Raw genomic sequence first — 12,727 nt, 5'->3', positions numbered from 1 at the left:
TTGAAATTGGACTATGGATTCATGGAATTGAAACTTGAAATTAACAATGGAGCTAGATATGCCTTGTTGTAGGAGGAAGTTGGAACCACAAAATCAGGGGATTCTACTTAACCTTTTAAGTATAGTAAGCATGTCATTTTGGTGTAAAAAACCAAATTTTCATTTTATTGACACTGATCGATAGCATGAGGTTCTCAAGTAAATATTCACCATCCAAATCATAAGATTGATGTAATGGAAAATGCCATGAAAACAGAGAGGCATACTTTGAACAAATTATTATAGTATCTTTTCCGATGTGAGTTTTCCAATGGGACCTGTAGGAAATCCATGCCTAGATGAGTAGGAGTTGTTTTATTCTTAGCAGAACCCCACAATCCCCTCTTTGAGTGTGGGATGTTAAGGCCTGATAATAAGTGAGGACCTGGACCAGCTAAAAAAATAGTGGAGAAATGTGGTTACAGTAAGGGAGATAAGTGAAACATAGAATAGAAAACAACAATCATGTACTAGTAGCCTCTCCTTGAAAGAGTTTTATGACGATCTTTACCAAAGGTAGTTTCCTAATCTTGAGATAGATGGGTCAGTATTTAGCTTGTTAGTACTAAGTGAGGATGGGATATATCCAACGAGGACATGAAGGAAAAGATGAGAGAGGTGAAATAAGGCATATATGGGAAGCATAAGTTGTTTGGCATTGAGAAAACTAAGAATGGGTAAGAGTGAAAAGGATACATAAATTCTCTATAGTTTAAGAATGGGAAAGAAGAGATGTGAAATTGGGAGTAGTGGACTAGATAGCAGATTGGGTTCCACTATCTTGCTCCTGAAATTTCAAAATCACAACCTTGATTTTGATAACACTTTCATACATCATTGTATCCTACAACTGTCCACATTGGAGATTTTTTTTATAGAATATTTGATATTTCTAAGCTGGATGGTGATTTACCACAATCTGGGGGACTGTATATGTGGTTATTATAGCCCTTTTCCAACAATCATGACCTTATACAGATAAAAAAATCATCATTACAAATTAATTTTCTATCATTTTTATATTATCTCAAATACCAATTATATTACAAGGTATTAAATACAAACTTAGAATGTGAAGACGCAGTAGAATTTGAGACTGAAAGATACCAGACAAATAATAATGCTGGTTAGGTAAGGCTAAGCAAAGTAACACTCATGAAGAGTGAAGCTTCGAAATTTTTGTACAGCTCTTAAATAAGTTTAAAATCTTGTGCATGGAAGTTATATATATTCAATAGCCATGTTCTACCAATAGAAATCCTTGCCTTTTACCCTATAGAAAATATAAATAGATTTCAATCATCCTAAATTTAGTGTCCAACCAAGCCTTATTCAAGAAACATTTCCTCTCCTTTGGTCAAAGGTTTCTAGATTATATTTTGTATTATGTACCTTATTTCATTTTAAATCATAAAATCATTAATTTCTCCAACTTTACACATATTTTAACAAGTTATAGGTATTATTTATGCCGAGTTTCATTACTTGAAGATACTTGTTGACTGCACTTTACATATCATCCATGCATAAATTGATTCACGACCATATTCAAAGGGTTTTCATAAGCAAGGAGGTTCCTATGAATGTAAGAAAAATACATATAAAATGGGAAATGAAAACATAAAGGGCAAGGGGAAAAACAATATTGCACATGACATAGTAGATCAGAAAGAATTTATTCATTAATGATATAATTCACATGAGTCTCATGGGCTAATCTGTTGATTTTACCGAGGCTTTTAACTTTTGTATCTAGACAAATACTCCATACAACAAATTATATTTTTCCTAAATCCTATGAGAAACATAAGGCATATTGCTATAAACTTGTAACATGTAAACAACCTTTAATCTAATGACACAAGATCATGAATATAAATTAAACATTGAATGTTTCTAGTATTGACTTGAAAATTACCATTGAATCTGTGAGTTGAAATAATTAAATCTCCTTACTAATGTATCCATGGACTTTTATGGGGGATTTTTCTTTGAATTCCTACCCCCCAATCTTCCAAATAGCCTTTCAATCACATCTATTAATTTATTAGAAATCACTGCAACCTTTCTATCATGAAAACTACTCCAGTGTTTCTCTCTTATAACAGGGTTCATGAAGTTCTCTGGCCGTTTGCTCAATAAAAGATTAACCAGTTTCCAAACTTCTTTCAAGTAGTCCTTCAAACTTCTAGCACCTTGAAGCTCACTCAAGCCAGTGTTGTGGAATCTCTCCTCGAAAAAGGACTCTAGCACTCTTGAATCATTATCAATATCCATTATAGAATTTATATTGAATCTTTTGACATTGTCCCTCATAAGACCCACCATGAGGTAGTATGATATGTGCTTCAACACCCCCTTTACTACCTTCTCCAAAGATTCCAATGGTAATATTTGTTGTGCTATAGAAACCAATGTCTCCAAGTAAATTACCACCTCATTTAGACACTCACTTCCATTTTGTTAAACTTCATCTAGGTTCCAATTGATGTTGTGAGTTAGGAACATAAACTCGTCTACTTTAGACTTGACTAGTCTCAACATTTTTTGCTAACTTTTTATCATCTAGGAATGTTCACACTGTCATAATTGATTGACATATGGTTTCCCTCTCAACACCCATTGAAATATTTGTTGGTCATTTCTTGAAAACTGATAACACTATCTTATCTTAATTGACATAACGTTTAGGACTAATAATCTCTTGTCTGCTATAATGGTCAAATTGTTCATGCAGTTTTCACCCCTGACAAGAATGTGTTTTCCCAACCAATTAGCTAGTGAAAATTTCCATATTGCTTCATAGAAGTTATGATTTTCAACATGGTATCAGAGCCAAGTGTTGAGGTTGGATGACAGTGGCTGAGAGGCCAGAAACAAAGGGACGAATCTGCATTTTGATATTGTAAAGTTAAGTTTACTAGTACATTGGCACGGTATGCAGGTGCCTAGTATCCCAGAGTGTATGAGATACTAAACTGTTAAAAATCCTCAGTGGGGATCCATTAAACAAAGAACATAATGGATAAAGCCTAAAACAATTATAATAACTATATGTATCGAATCAAATGAATTGAGTTCTAGGTTTTGTCAAAAGGGAAGATTAAACTAGCACAACCCCATCTAAACACAAGTTTAGTTCCACTCAATACTAAACCAAAATTCCATGCATAGGAGGTCATATACAAAATAAATTCCCAAGCTACCAATCTCTGTGAATTAATTTGTGTGCCATAGGCCCTTCAGTTCCCTCAATCGAACATCAATCACTAGATAAAGTTTCATTGTATCATTCCCATGTTGGGAGGGCATCATTGTGTGTCCATCGTTTCTAGTCCAAATCATTGATAGATATATAATGCAAGCCATTGAAAAAACTTGCACTATCTCTTCTCACTGGTAAACTCTAGAAAATAAATGTAGTCCAAACATGATTCAATGTTTACTCACCTTCAACAACTAGCTCTGATGGGATAATCTAAAATAAAATATTGTGTTAAATAAATAGGTGAGTGCATAATAAAACATAAAGTATTGAATACATATTTATACAGTTACTTGGAAGGTGTTAGGACTCTATTCAACATACATAAACAATTTCCTCTGAGTGTTGGAATTATTCATCTCTATCCAAGGTATCTCAATTTTTGCAGTAGTTATTGCCTTGCAAAAAGGTTACACTTTTCACATTTCACGCTTTTGGGTATCGATGTCTTTCAGTGATCATCCTTTATGTTTCAATTTTGAGCGTGTCATCACCCTGCAATGAAACATGTTGAAATATCACGAGGCAAGAGAGGAGAATCAATATTTGTTTAGAGATTTGTTTGTGAAGATGATAAAGTTGATCAATGCACAAAACTATTCAAACTCAATGAAAGAGGGTCATTTAACTGAAAGAGAGGAGTTTATGAAGATGGAAAACAATATTTATAAAATAGTGAACCATGGAAAAAGAAAGTTGCTTGAGAGTTATGAAACTGGACTATGGATTCATGGAATTGAAATTTGAAATTAAAGATGGAGCTAGATATGCCTTATTGTAGTAGGAAGTTGGAACCACAAAATCAGGGGATTCTACTTAATCTTTTAACTGTAGTAAGCATGTGATTTTGGTGTAAAAAATAAAACTATCATTCTATTGACACTGATGGATAGAATAAGGTTGTCAAGTAAATAGTCACCATCCAAATGGGAAGATTTATGTAATTGAAAAATCCATGAAAACATAGAGGCATAATTTGAAAAAATTATTATAGTATCTTTTCCAATGGGAATTTTTAAATGGGGCCTCTAGGAAATCCATGGCTATTTGAGCAGGAGGTTTTCTACTCTTATCAGACTCCCACAAACTCCTCTTTGATTGTGGTATGGGAAGGCCTTCTAATAAGTGAGAACCTAGGCCAGCTCAAACAATAATGGAGAAAGGTGGTTACTGTAAGGGAGAGCAGTGAAACATAGAATAGAAAGCAACAATCATGTACGAGTAGCTTCTCCTTGAAAGAAGATTTTGATGATATTTACCAAAGGTATTTTCCTGAGCTTGAGTTAGAGGGGCCAATATTTATCTTGTTAGTACTAAGTGAGGATGGGATATATGCAACAGGGACATGAAGGCAAAGACAATTAAGGCGGAACAAGGCATAGATTGGAAGCATAAGTTGCTTGGCACAAATAAAAGTAAAGATGGGTAAGAGTGGAAAGGATACAAGAAAATATGTGCAGTTTGAGATTGGGAAAGAAGATATGTGAAATTGGGAGTAGTGGACTAGATAGCATATGGGGTTCTGCTTCCTTGCCAAAAAATTTCAAAATCACAACCTTCATTTTGATAACACTTTCATAAATCATCGTATCATACAGTTTTCCACGTTGGACTTTGTTTTGATATACTATTTAATATTTGAAAGTTGGATGGTGATTTACCACAATCCAGTAGACTGTATATGTGGTCATTATAGCCCTTTGATTGCAATCATGACCTTATACATATAACAACATCACCATGACAATTTAATTTTCTATCCTTTTATATTATATCAAATACTAATTATATTACAAGGCATTAAATACAAAGTTAGAATGTTAATACAGAATAGAATCTAAGATTGAAATATACCTAACAAATAATAATTTTTGTTAGGTAAGACTAGGCAAAGAAATACTCATGAAGAGAGAACCTTCAACAATTTTCTTCAACTCTTAAATAAGTTGAAAATATTGTTTTCCAAAGTTATATAGCTTCAATAGCCATGGTCTATTGATAAAATCTCCCTGCATTATACCCTTTAAAAAATATAAATATAGATTTCAATCATCCCAAATTTAGTGTCCAGTGAAGCCTTCGGTCAAAGTTTTCTAGAGTATCATTTGTATTATGAACCTTCTTTAATAATAAATCATAAAATGGTTAATTTCTCCAATTTTACACATATTTTAACAAATTATAGGAATTATTTATGCTCAACTTCATTGCTTGAAGATGCCTACTAACTACACTTTACTGATCATCCATGTAAAAAATTATTCAGGGCCATATTCAAAAGGTTGTCATAAGAAAGGAGGTTCCTATGCATGTAAGACAAATACATATAAAATGGGAAGAAAAAACATAAAGGCCAAGGGAAAAAATAATATTGCACATGACATAGTAGATCAAAAAGAATTTATTCATTAATGATATAATTCACCTGACTCTCATGGGCTAATCTGTTGATTTTACCGAGGATTTTAACTTGTCTAGCTAGACAAATACTCCATAAAACAAATTGTATTTTTCCTAAACGCTCTGAGAAATAGAATGCATATTTCTATAAACTTGTAACATGTAAACACCATTTAATGTATTTACACAAGAGTATGAATATAAATTGAACATCTAATGTTTCCATTAGTGACTTGAAACATGCCATTGAATCTGTGAGTTGAAATCTTTCAATCTCCTTACTAATGTTTCCATGGACTTTTTTGGGAGATTTTTGTTTAAATTACTACCATCCAAGCTTCCAAATAGCATTTCAAGTGCATCTCTGAACTTCTCAGAAGTCACTGCAACATTTCTATAATCCCAAGTGTTGTAGTGTTTCTCCCTTATCATAGGGTTCATGAAGTTCTCTGGCTAGGTGCTCAATAAAATATTAACCAGTTGTCATACTTCTATCAAGAAATCCTTTAAAATTGTAGCACCCTAAATCTCACTCAAGCTAATGGTTTGGAATCTCTCCTGAACAAGAACTCTAGAACTCTTAAATCATTATCAATACATAATATAGCATTTATATTGAATCTTTTGACATTGTCCCTCGTGAGTGTCACCATGAGGCAGTCTGATATGTGCTTCAGCACCCCCCTTCCTACCTTCTCCAAGGCATCCAATGGTAATATTTGTTGTGCTATAGAAACCAACGTCTCCAAGTAAATTACCACCTCATTTAGATATAGATTACCATTTTGTGCAACTTCATCTGGGTTCCAATTGATGTTGTCGGTTAGCAACATAAAATCATCTACCTTAGACTTAACTAACCTCAGAATTGCTTCATGTGCATCATCTTGAGAGTTCTTCAAGACATTTTGAGTGGACAATGCAACATGAAACCTTTCTATCAAGCGCATATGAATGCCACAAAATTGGGCAGCATGTTGCATAAAAAATTCACAATCTATCTCTAAAATTGTCATATTGGCAACAATCTACATGGCATGAGATACCACCAGGGTGGAGATGTTAATCAATTTGAGTAAAGCCTCATTCATAACATTGATCAAAATATTATCTAGATACTTCTTCACAACATCATAAAAGTCCATGTGACCTCCATATGATAGATAGCTCACAGAATTCTCTACGAGAGACATCAAAATCCAACAACAATCAGGCTCCATGGCAGAAAACTATGCCAGGGAAAGAAAGCATGATATATGATGTCTATAAATGGAATGCCAACACATTCATGTTGTCCTCATACTCTTTTTTCATCACCATCATCTCATATTTGTCATTAGTAAGGACATCATTGATTTGTTTTCTACATTCGTTTAGAGGAACTTCATTATATGTGTCTCTATTCTTGTCCAAAATATTAAGAAAAGGACACCCCTGGTAGCCATATATTCTCAAATTCATACCAGGTAGACTCATATAGTCCTTGATAAGAAAATATGGCTTGCAACCTACATATGTGAAAATTGATCCTCTAAAATACAACTCATCTTTGTTATAGTTGTATCCCACATCATTTCCACTTGGGGAGTGGAGATTAATCCTCCAGTCATCCTCAAGACATTATTTTTGACTACGAAAAACCCAACAATCTAAACAAAGATAACTTATGTGAATCTAGAAAATGCTACACTAATGAGATTTCAAAATTTGAATTAAGTTGCAACTGACGATTTGTATAGTGGTAATCTTGGAACTCATCTTCGAGACCCAGAAAATTCTGGATATTGTGTGCCCTATAAACTGGAGTGATGTCAAATTTTAAAATAGAATCAGCATCTTCCATATCCTCATTGTCTAAAGCATATACACATTACCTTACACCTAACTTGCTCTATTCCTCTCCCTACTTTTAGCCGGCCTCACAACTCCTCTTCTCTCTGCCAAGAAGAAGAAGCTTATGCAATTTCCAACTCACCAATTTATTTAGCAATACTCCTAATCTTCACCGTCATTCATTGAATTCATTTTTCACTCTTTTATCAATGTAGGATTTGATTTCGGGGATCTTCTTTTCTAGCATTTGATTAAGTGCATTGGTTGGAATTTGGGGAAAGTAATCTCTTTCTATCGAGTCTAAAGTTTTCAATGTGGGGTAGTAACTATAATTTATAACATGTTGGTTGCATTTCACACACAACTCCATGGCATGTGCATAGCTTTTCGATGATTGGATTACTTCTTTTAAGTTCTTCTTAATTGCATAAGCTTCTAGAAGTTCTTCAATTTTAGCCACGAAAGAATTACCCACTTGTTGAAGCTGGTAATTATCATTGGCCATCCTACTTTTAACTCATCCACATCTACTGAAACCCCACAGAGCTCATCCATTGCATGGATGAATTCCTCATAATCAACTTTACATAAGTCCTCTATTTCAATCTCCTTTTTCTTGACAAAATATTTGAGCTGTTGCAATAGGGATTCTGGCTTCCCAACCTCAAATCCTTGTTTAATGATTGAACCCAAATCCTCTCCATCATTGATTGGAGAGCATAACACAAATTCCTCCCCTTTTTCACCCCAAGTATCTACCATGCCTCTGCTCTTGGTTTTAGTCTTCATTTTATCTTATATGGATAATCTTAATCCTCAAAAAGGTCAATTGGTCATTAATTATGGTTCATAAAATTCAATAGTTTCCCCATTAAAAACACCAAACATCCCTCACCTTCATATCTAAATTGGTTAATTGATCTTCAATGTTATTTCAGAAAATTTAATAATTTTCCATTAAAAGCCCAAAACATCATTCCCCCTTGTGGCTGAATGGAAAATAGGTGAAAAAATCACAAAAAAAAATTCTTTGTTCATTAGATATATTTCATTAAAAGTTTCAAAGGTTTTATTAATGAGTTTGTAATGAATGAAACCACATTCTATCATCAGTGAGGTGAGAGAAACTAACTGTTACCTAGATCTCTATTTCGGTAGCTGAATGGGTAGCTAGTTTTTTTACTGACCCAACGAGGTAAAGTATCTTGTACACATAATTCGATCCTAAAACCTAGCGCATCCACTTGTTTTTTGTAAGAAATGTATGAGATTTCAGCGACCGGTCCACTAAATACCCCTATTCCTCCCTTCTCTCATTTACATAGCTATAACCTTCCAACATTTGGTGATCTATAGGTTTGGTTAAGAATCCATGATCATTGTGGTTGCTTAGCCGATCAAAAAAAGGTTGACGCTAAATATGACACCTTAAGAAAACACTTATTTTTGGGGGGAGAATCATGAGGAAAAGTTTGACCATTTTTAACTAACCCATGAATAAATGGAAATGGAGAATTTTCATTATTTTCTCTTTGATATTGAATTAGAATGTAACAGTATACATCACAAATTCTCCACTATGTAACTATTTTACGAATGAGTGGATTTAGGTTTTGGAAAAATAGCCCCATTTTGTTGCATTATTTGGTTATAAATTTGATAAGAAATGATATATTATATTATTATATTATAAAATAATTTATTTAGATATCTCGCACAATGTTATAGGTTCAAATTTAAATTGGCCTATTTTTCTTTTAGGAATAAATGGATTTTATATAGCAATTTAGTTTCTAGCTTAATTGTAACTTTAAGTTACATTATTGTTATTAGTTAATTAATTATGTAAAGTTTTTAAGGATTTACTTAATTATATAAGTTTGAAAGAATAAGTTCGTTTTGCAACTTGTATTTTATTTAAGTTAATTCTAAATGCGTCAACCCATTTTTTATCTCTATTTTTTGAGTGGAGAGGAAAGTGCTTTTCAGGAATTTGTCTTCTTTCATTTTAAATACTACGAACTAAAATAGGTTCTCACTTGGTCGCATTGAGATCCACTTACTAAGCTTAATATAAAATTTGGTCTTGGAGTGAATGAAATTATATTCACATGCCTCTTTTCCCAACGCCTTGTGTTTACTCAATATCAAATTTGGACTTGCAGTGAGTGGCTCTTTTCCCAATGCCTTGAGTTTACATACTGACATATGAACCTATGATCGAATTCATGGCAATAATAGGTTAGAGTATGTGTTTACATTATGAAAAATTAAATTTATCTACATGTTTTCTTTAAAAAATTTATACATCATTTTCTAATGGCTATTTTGGCTTCTCGAATCAGGGTTGAATTTACATGGTGACATGAAGTTATCAATTATATTTACTTCAATCATATTAGAGTTTTCCTATTGCCTTAAGGTGGCCATCAGAATATTTAACGATAAATGTTAAATTTATTGCCATATAAAGTTTCGATATGAGCTTATGTTACAAATCCATACACACTTTTAAGCTTTTGTTTTCTTTTTTAAGTTTCAACATGTGTTTATTTTACAAACCCAAACACACTCTCAAATATCTTTTAGGAAAATATTATTGGTTGGGTTATATTCACATGGATCCTCATCCATCATCTTGAAGTTTCCATACACAATTATAATGAGTAACATAAATGACTAATTTGTATTACTGTAACACTTGTTAGGTGGTTTTATTTTGTTCCTAGACTAAATTAGTCATTCATGTTAGTGATTTTTAGTTGTATTATTTATTAACTAGTCATATATTTTAGCCCGCGACTAAATTAGCTATTTATGTTAGTCGTTATTAGTTGTGTCACTTAAGATTTCTCTTTTTTGGTCGTATTTCACTTGTAAGAGTTATGGTGACTAACATTATTAGTCACCTAGTCACTAATTTCTCATCTTCTACTAGTGGGTAGGTTGATTTTCCAATTCTCTATTATTGTTAATGATCCAGGAGGATCTCATTAGATCATTGCACTGGTGTTCAATTGTCGTCATCAATTCAGTTTGGTGTCGTCAACTTCGACAAGGTTGGTTATGGATCAGGTTGTTCAGGTAATATGATTTTCATGGCGTTAAGTTAATATGGGTTTGTACCTAGCTGTCGACTTGTGTTCATCGTCAGTTCTGCTAAGATTTGGTCGTCGATATGTGTCTTGTCATTTGACTCACAGGTTTTCGTGTCGACATGGGTTTTGACGTTATCTCACAAGATGATCATCAACATGGGTGTCATCCATGGCAGAGGTTCGATATGTTGTCAGGGTTGTCTTCACAACTGTTGATTATGTCAACGATATGTATTTGGTTTCGTCACATAGTGACAATATTTTGTACATGGGTTTTTTAAAGCAAAAGGTAAACCGTAATCCTAATTTACCATATAAACTATCAAAACTATCACCTAAGTTGCAACCCTATCCATCTACATTATAACGATATACATTTCAAAAACTATACAGAAACCTATGCTAAAATCATCTAAATTGAAGTCCTATCTATCACATTCAAGACCATGTATTAAAGAAAGCCCTAAGCCTAAGTCATAACCCTAGCCTAATACACTCTTGGCCTATGTAATAAAAATCAAAATATTATAGATTACATATCAGGCCCTAACCACCAGAAGCTCGCGTGGGTAGTCTAACCATGTCGGAGAGCCATGTGACAAGGCTATTCATAGATCGTCGGGGGCTGGTAACCGCCAATTGGAACCATTGGAAGTTGGCATGTGAATAGGGTTTGGATAAGACCATGGAGTTAGCACTACAGCATCGAGACCATTGGAATGACAACATGGAGGTTATCCACTAGATGGAACCGCTGAGAGTTGTCACATGCGGGTAGTGCATGAAGCCATCACCGGAACCGCTAGGGGATCCTGCGGAGGTGGCACCTGGTGGTTAACTGCCAAAATTCACATGGAAGTCGTTAGCCCTCTACCCGGTTAGCTAACCACCACCAGTTAAGTACATATCCTAAGGTATTTTTGGGTGTTTTGTTGGTTTTTTGTCGAACAAACTAATTCAACCACCATACAACTAGCCTAGGTGTCAGTTGCTAGCAAGACCGAGTTCCAAAATTAACCAGAAGCAACCAATTCATCCTGAAATCAGCCCAAGGTAGTTTTTATGTACCTGTAGGCATTTAAAAGGATAATTTTCCTACATTAATCGGAGGAGAGTGGTTTTGACTTTTGTTTGCAGATTATGGAGGTCATAGGCAATTTTGTTTTCAGCGTAACAAGAGCATCCAGAGTCAGAAATGGGAACCGTGATAGGCATTGGAAATATGGTTCAGAGTGATATTTCATGACAATGATCAAAAGTGTCTATGTGAACATTTAGATAGATAAAATCTCTGTTTAATGGACCTCATGTGTTTCAATCCTAATAAAGTTGTTACCTATATTGAAAGCGGGCCCGGAGATGTAGTCCATCAGGGATGAACTCCATAATTGATTTTGTTGTCGGGTATCATTGTGTCTTTACTATTTTCACTTTTTTTATGCATCTATATTGTGTTTAATCAACTATCGTAAAGTCTTATTCTCAAGCAGTTTTCCTCAATTTCCGTGCTTTGAGCTAACATTCAAATCATTAATGGTTAATCAATTCTACATCAGTTTAAGTCTACGATCATTTTCAAATCATGTAATTTGCTATTAGAGCAGGCTGTGTTTATAGAATTTTCCATTGTATGTTAACCAAGTCAAAGTCACAATGAGGAGAAGGAATCCTTGAGCAGATCAATGTAGAGATTGGAAAGCGAGGAGTCATTCATAAATCTACCATGTTAGGACCTGATGTAGGTGAAAACGTTGAAACTAAGATGAGTGAAGAATAGTTTCAGAAAGAATTCTTGACTATGCAACAGATGTTCGAAGAATTGTACGAAGATAAGAAGGCGAGAGATGCAGCTTCTTCTTCAAATGCATCGAAGAAGGACAAATGTAAAGGGAAGACTAATAAACCACCTTCACCTCCATCATCTCCATCATCATCATATTCTTCTTCTTCTTCCAATGTAGAATCTGAAATAGAAGAGAAACCTAAGAAAACATCTCTTTTGAAATTTGATGTGAAATTTGAGTTACCTGTTTATGATGGTGAAACGAATCCTAAAAAGCTAGATAATTGGATAAAACAGTTAGAATTGTAT

The 12,727-nt window shown here is 33.9% G+C and overlaps 1 pseudogene; it reads right to left on the bottom strand.

The window, feature by feature from the left end:
• Positions 1-1,953: 1,953 nt before the first annotated feature.
• LOC149214924 (exocyst complex component SEC15A pseudogene) lies at positions 1,954-8,326 on the bottom strand (annotated as a pseudogene).
• Positions 8,327-12,727: the final 4,401 nt, after the last annotated feature.

The sequence above is a fragment of the Pinus tabuliformis genome, chromosome 1_1 (assembly GCF_031772625.1).
Source record: "Pinus tabuliformis cultivar Carrire ecotype Pingquan chromosome 1_1, CPIR1, whole genome shotgun sequence".
In the NCBI taxonomy this organism is placed as follows: Eukaryota; Viridiplantae; Streptophyta; class Pinopsida; order Pinales; family Pinaceae; genus Pinus; species Pinus tabuliformis.
Note: the sequence above shows the minus strand (reverse complement) of the source record. Positions and strands in the feature narration are given on the sequence as shown.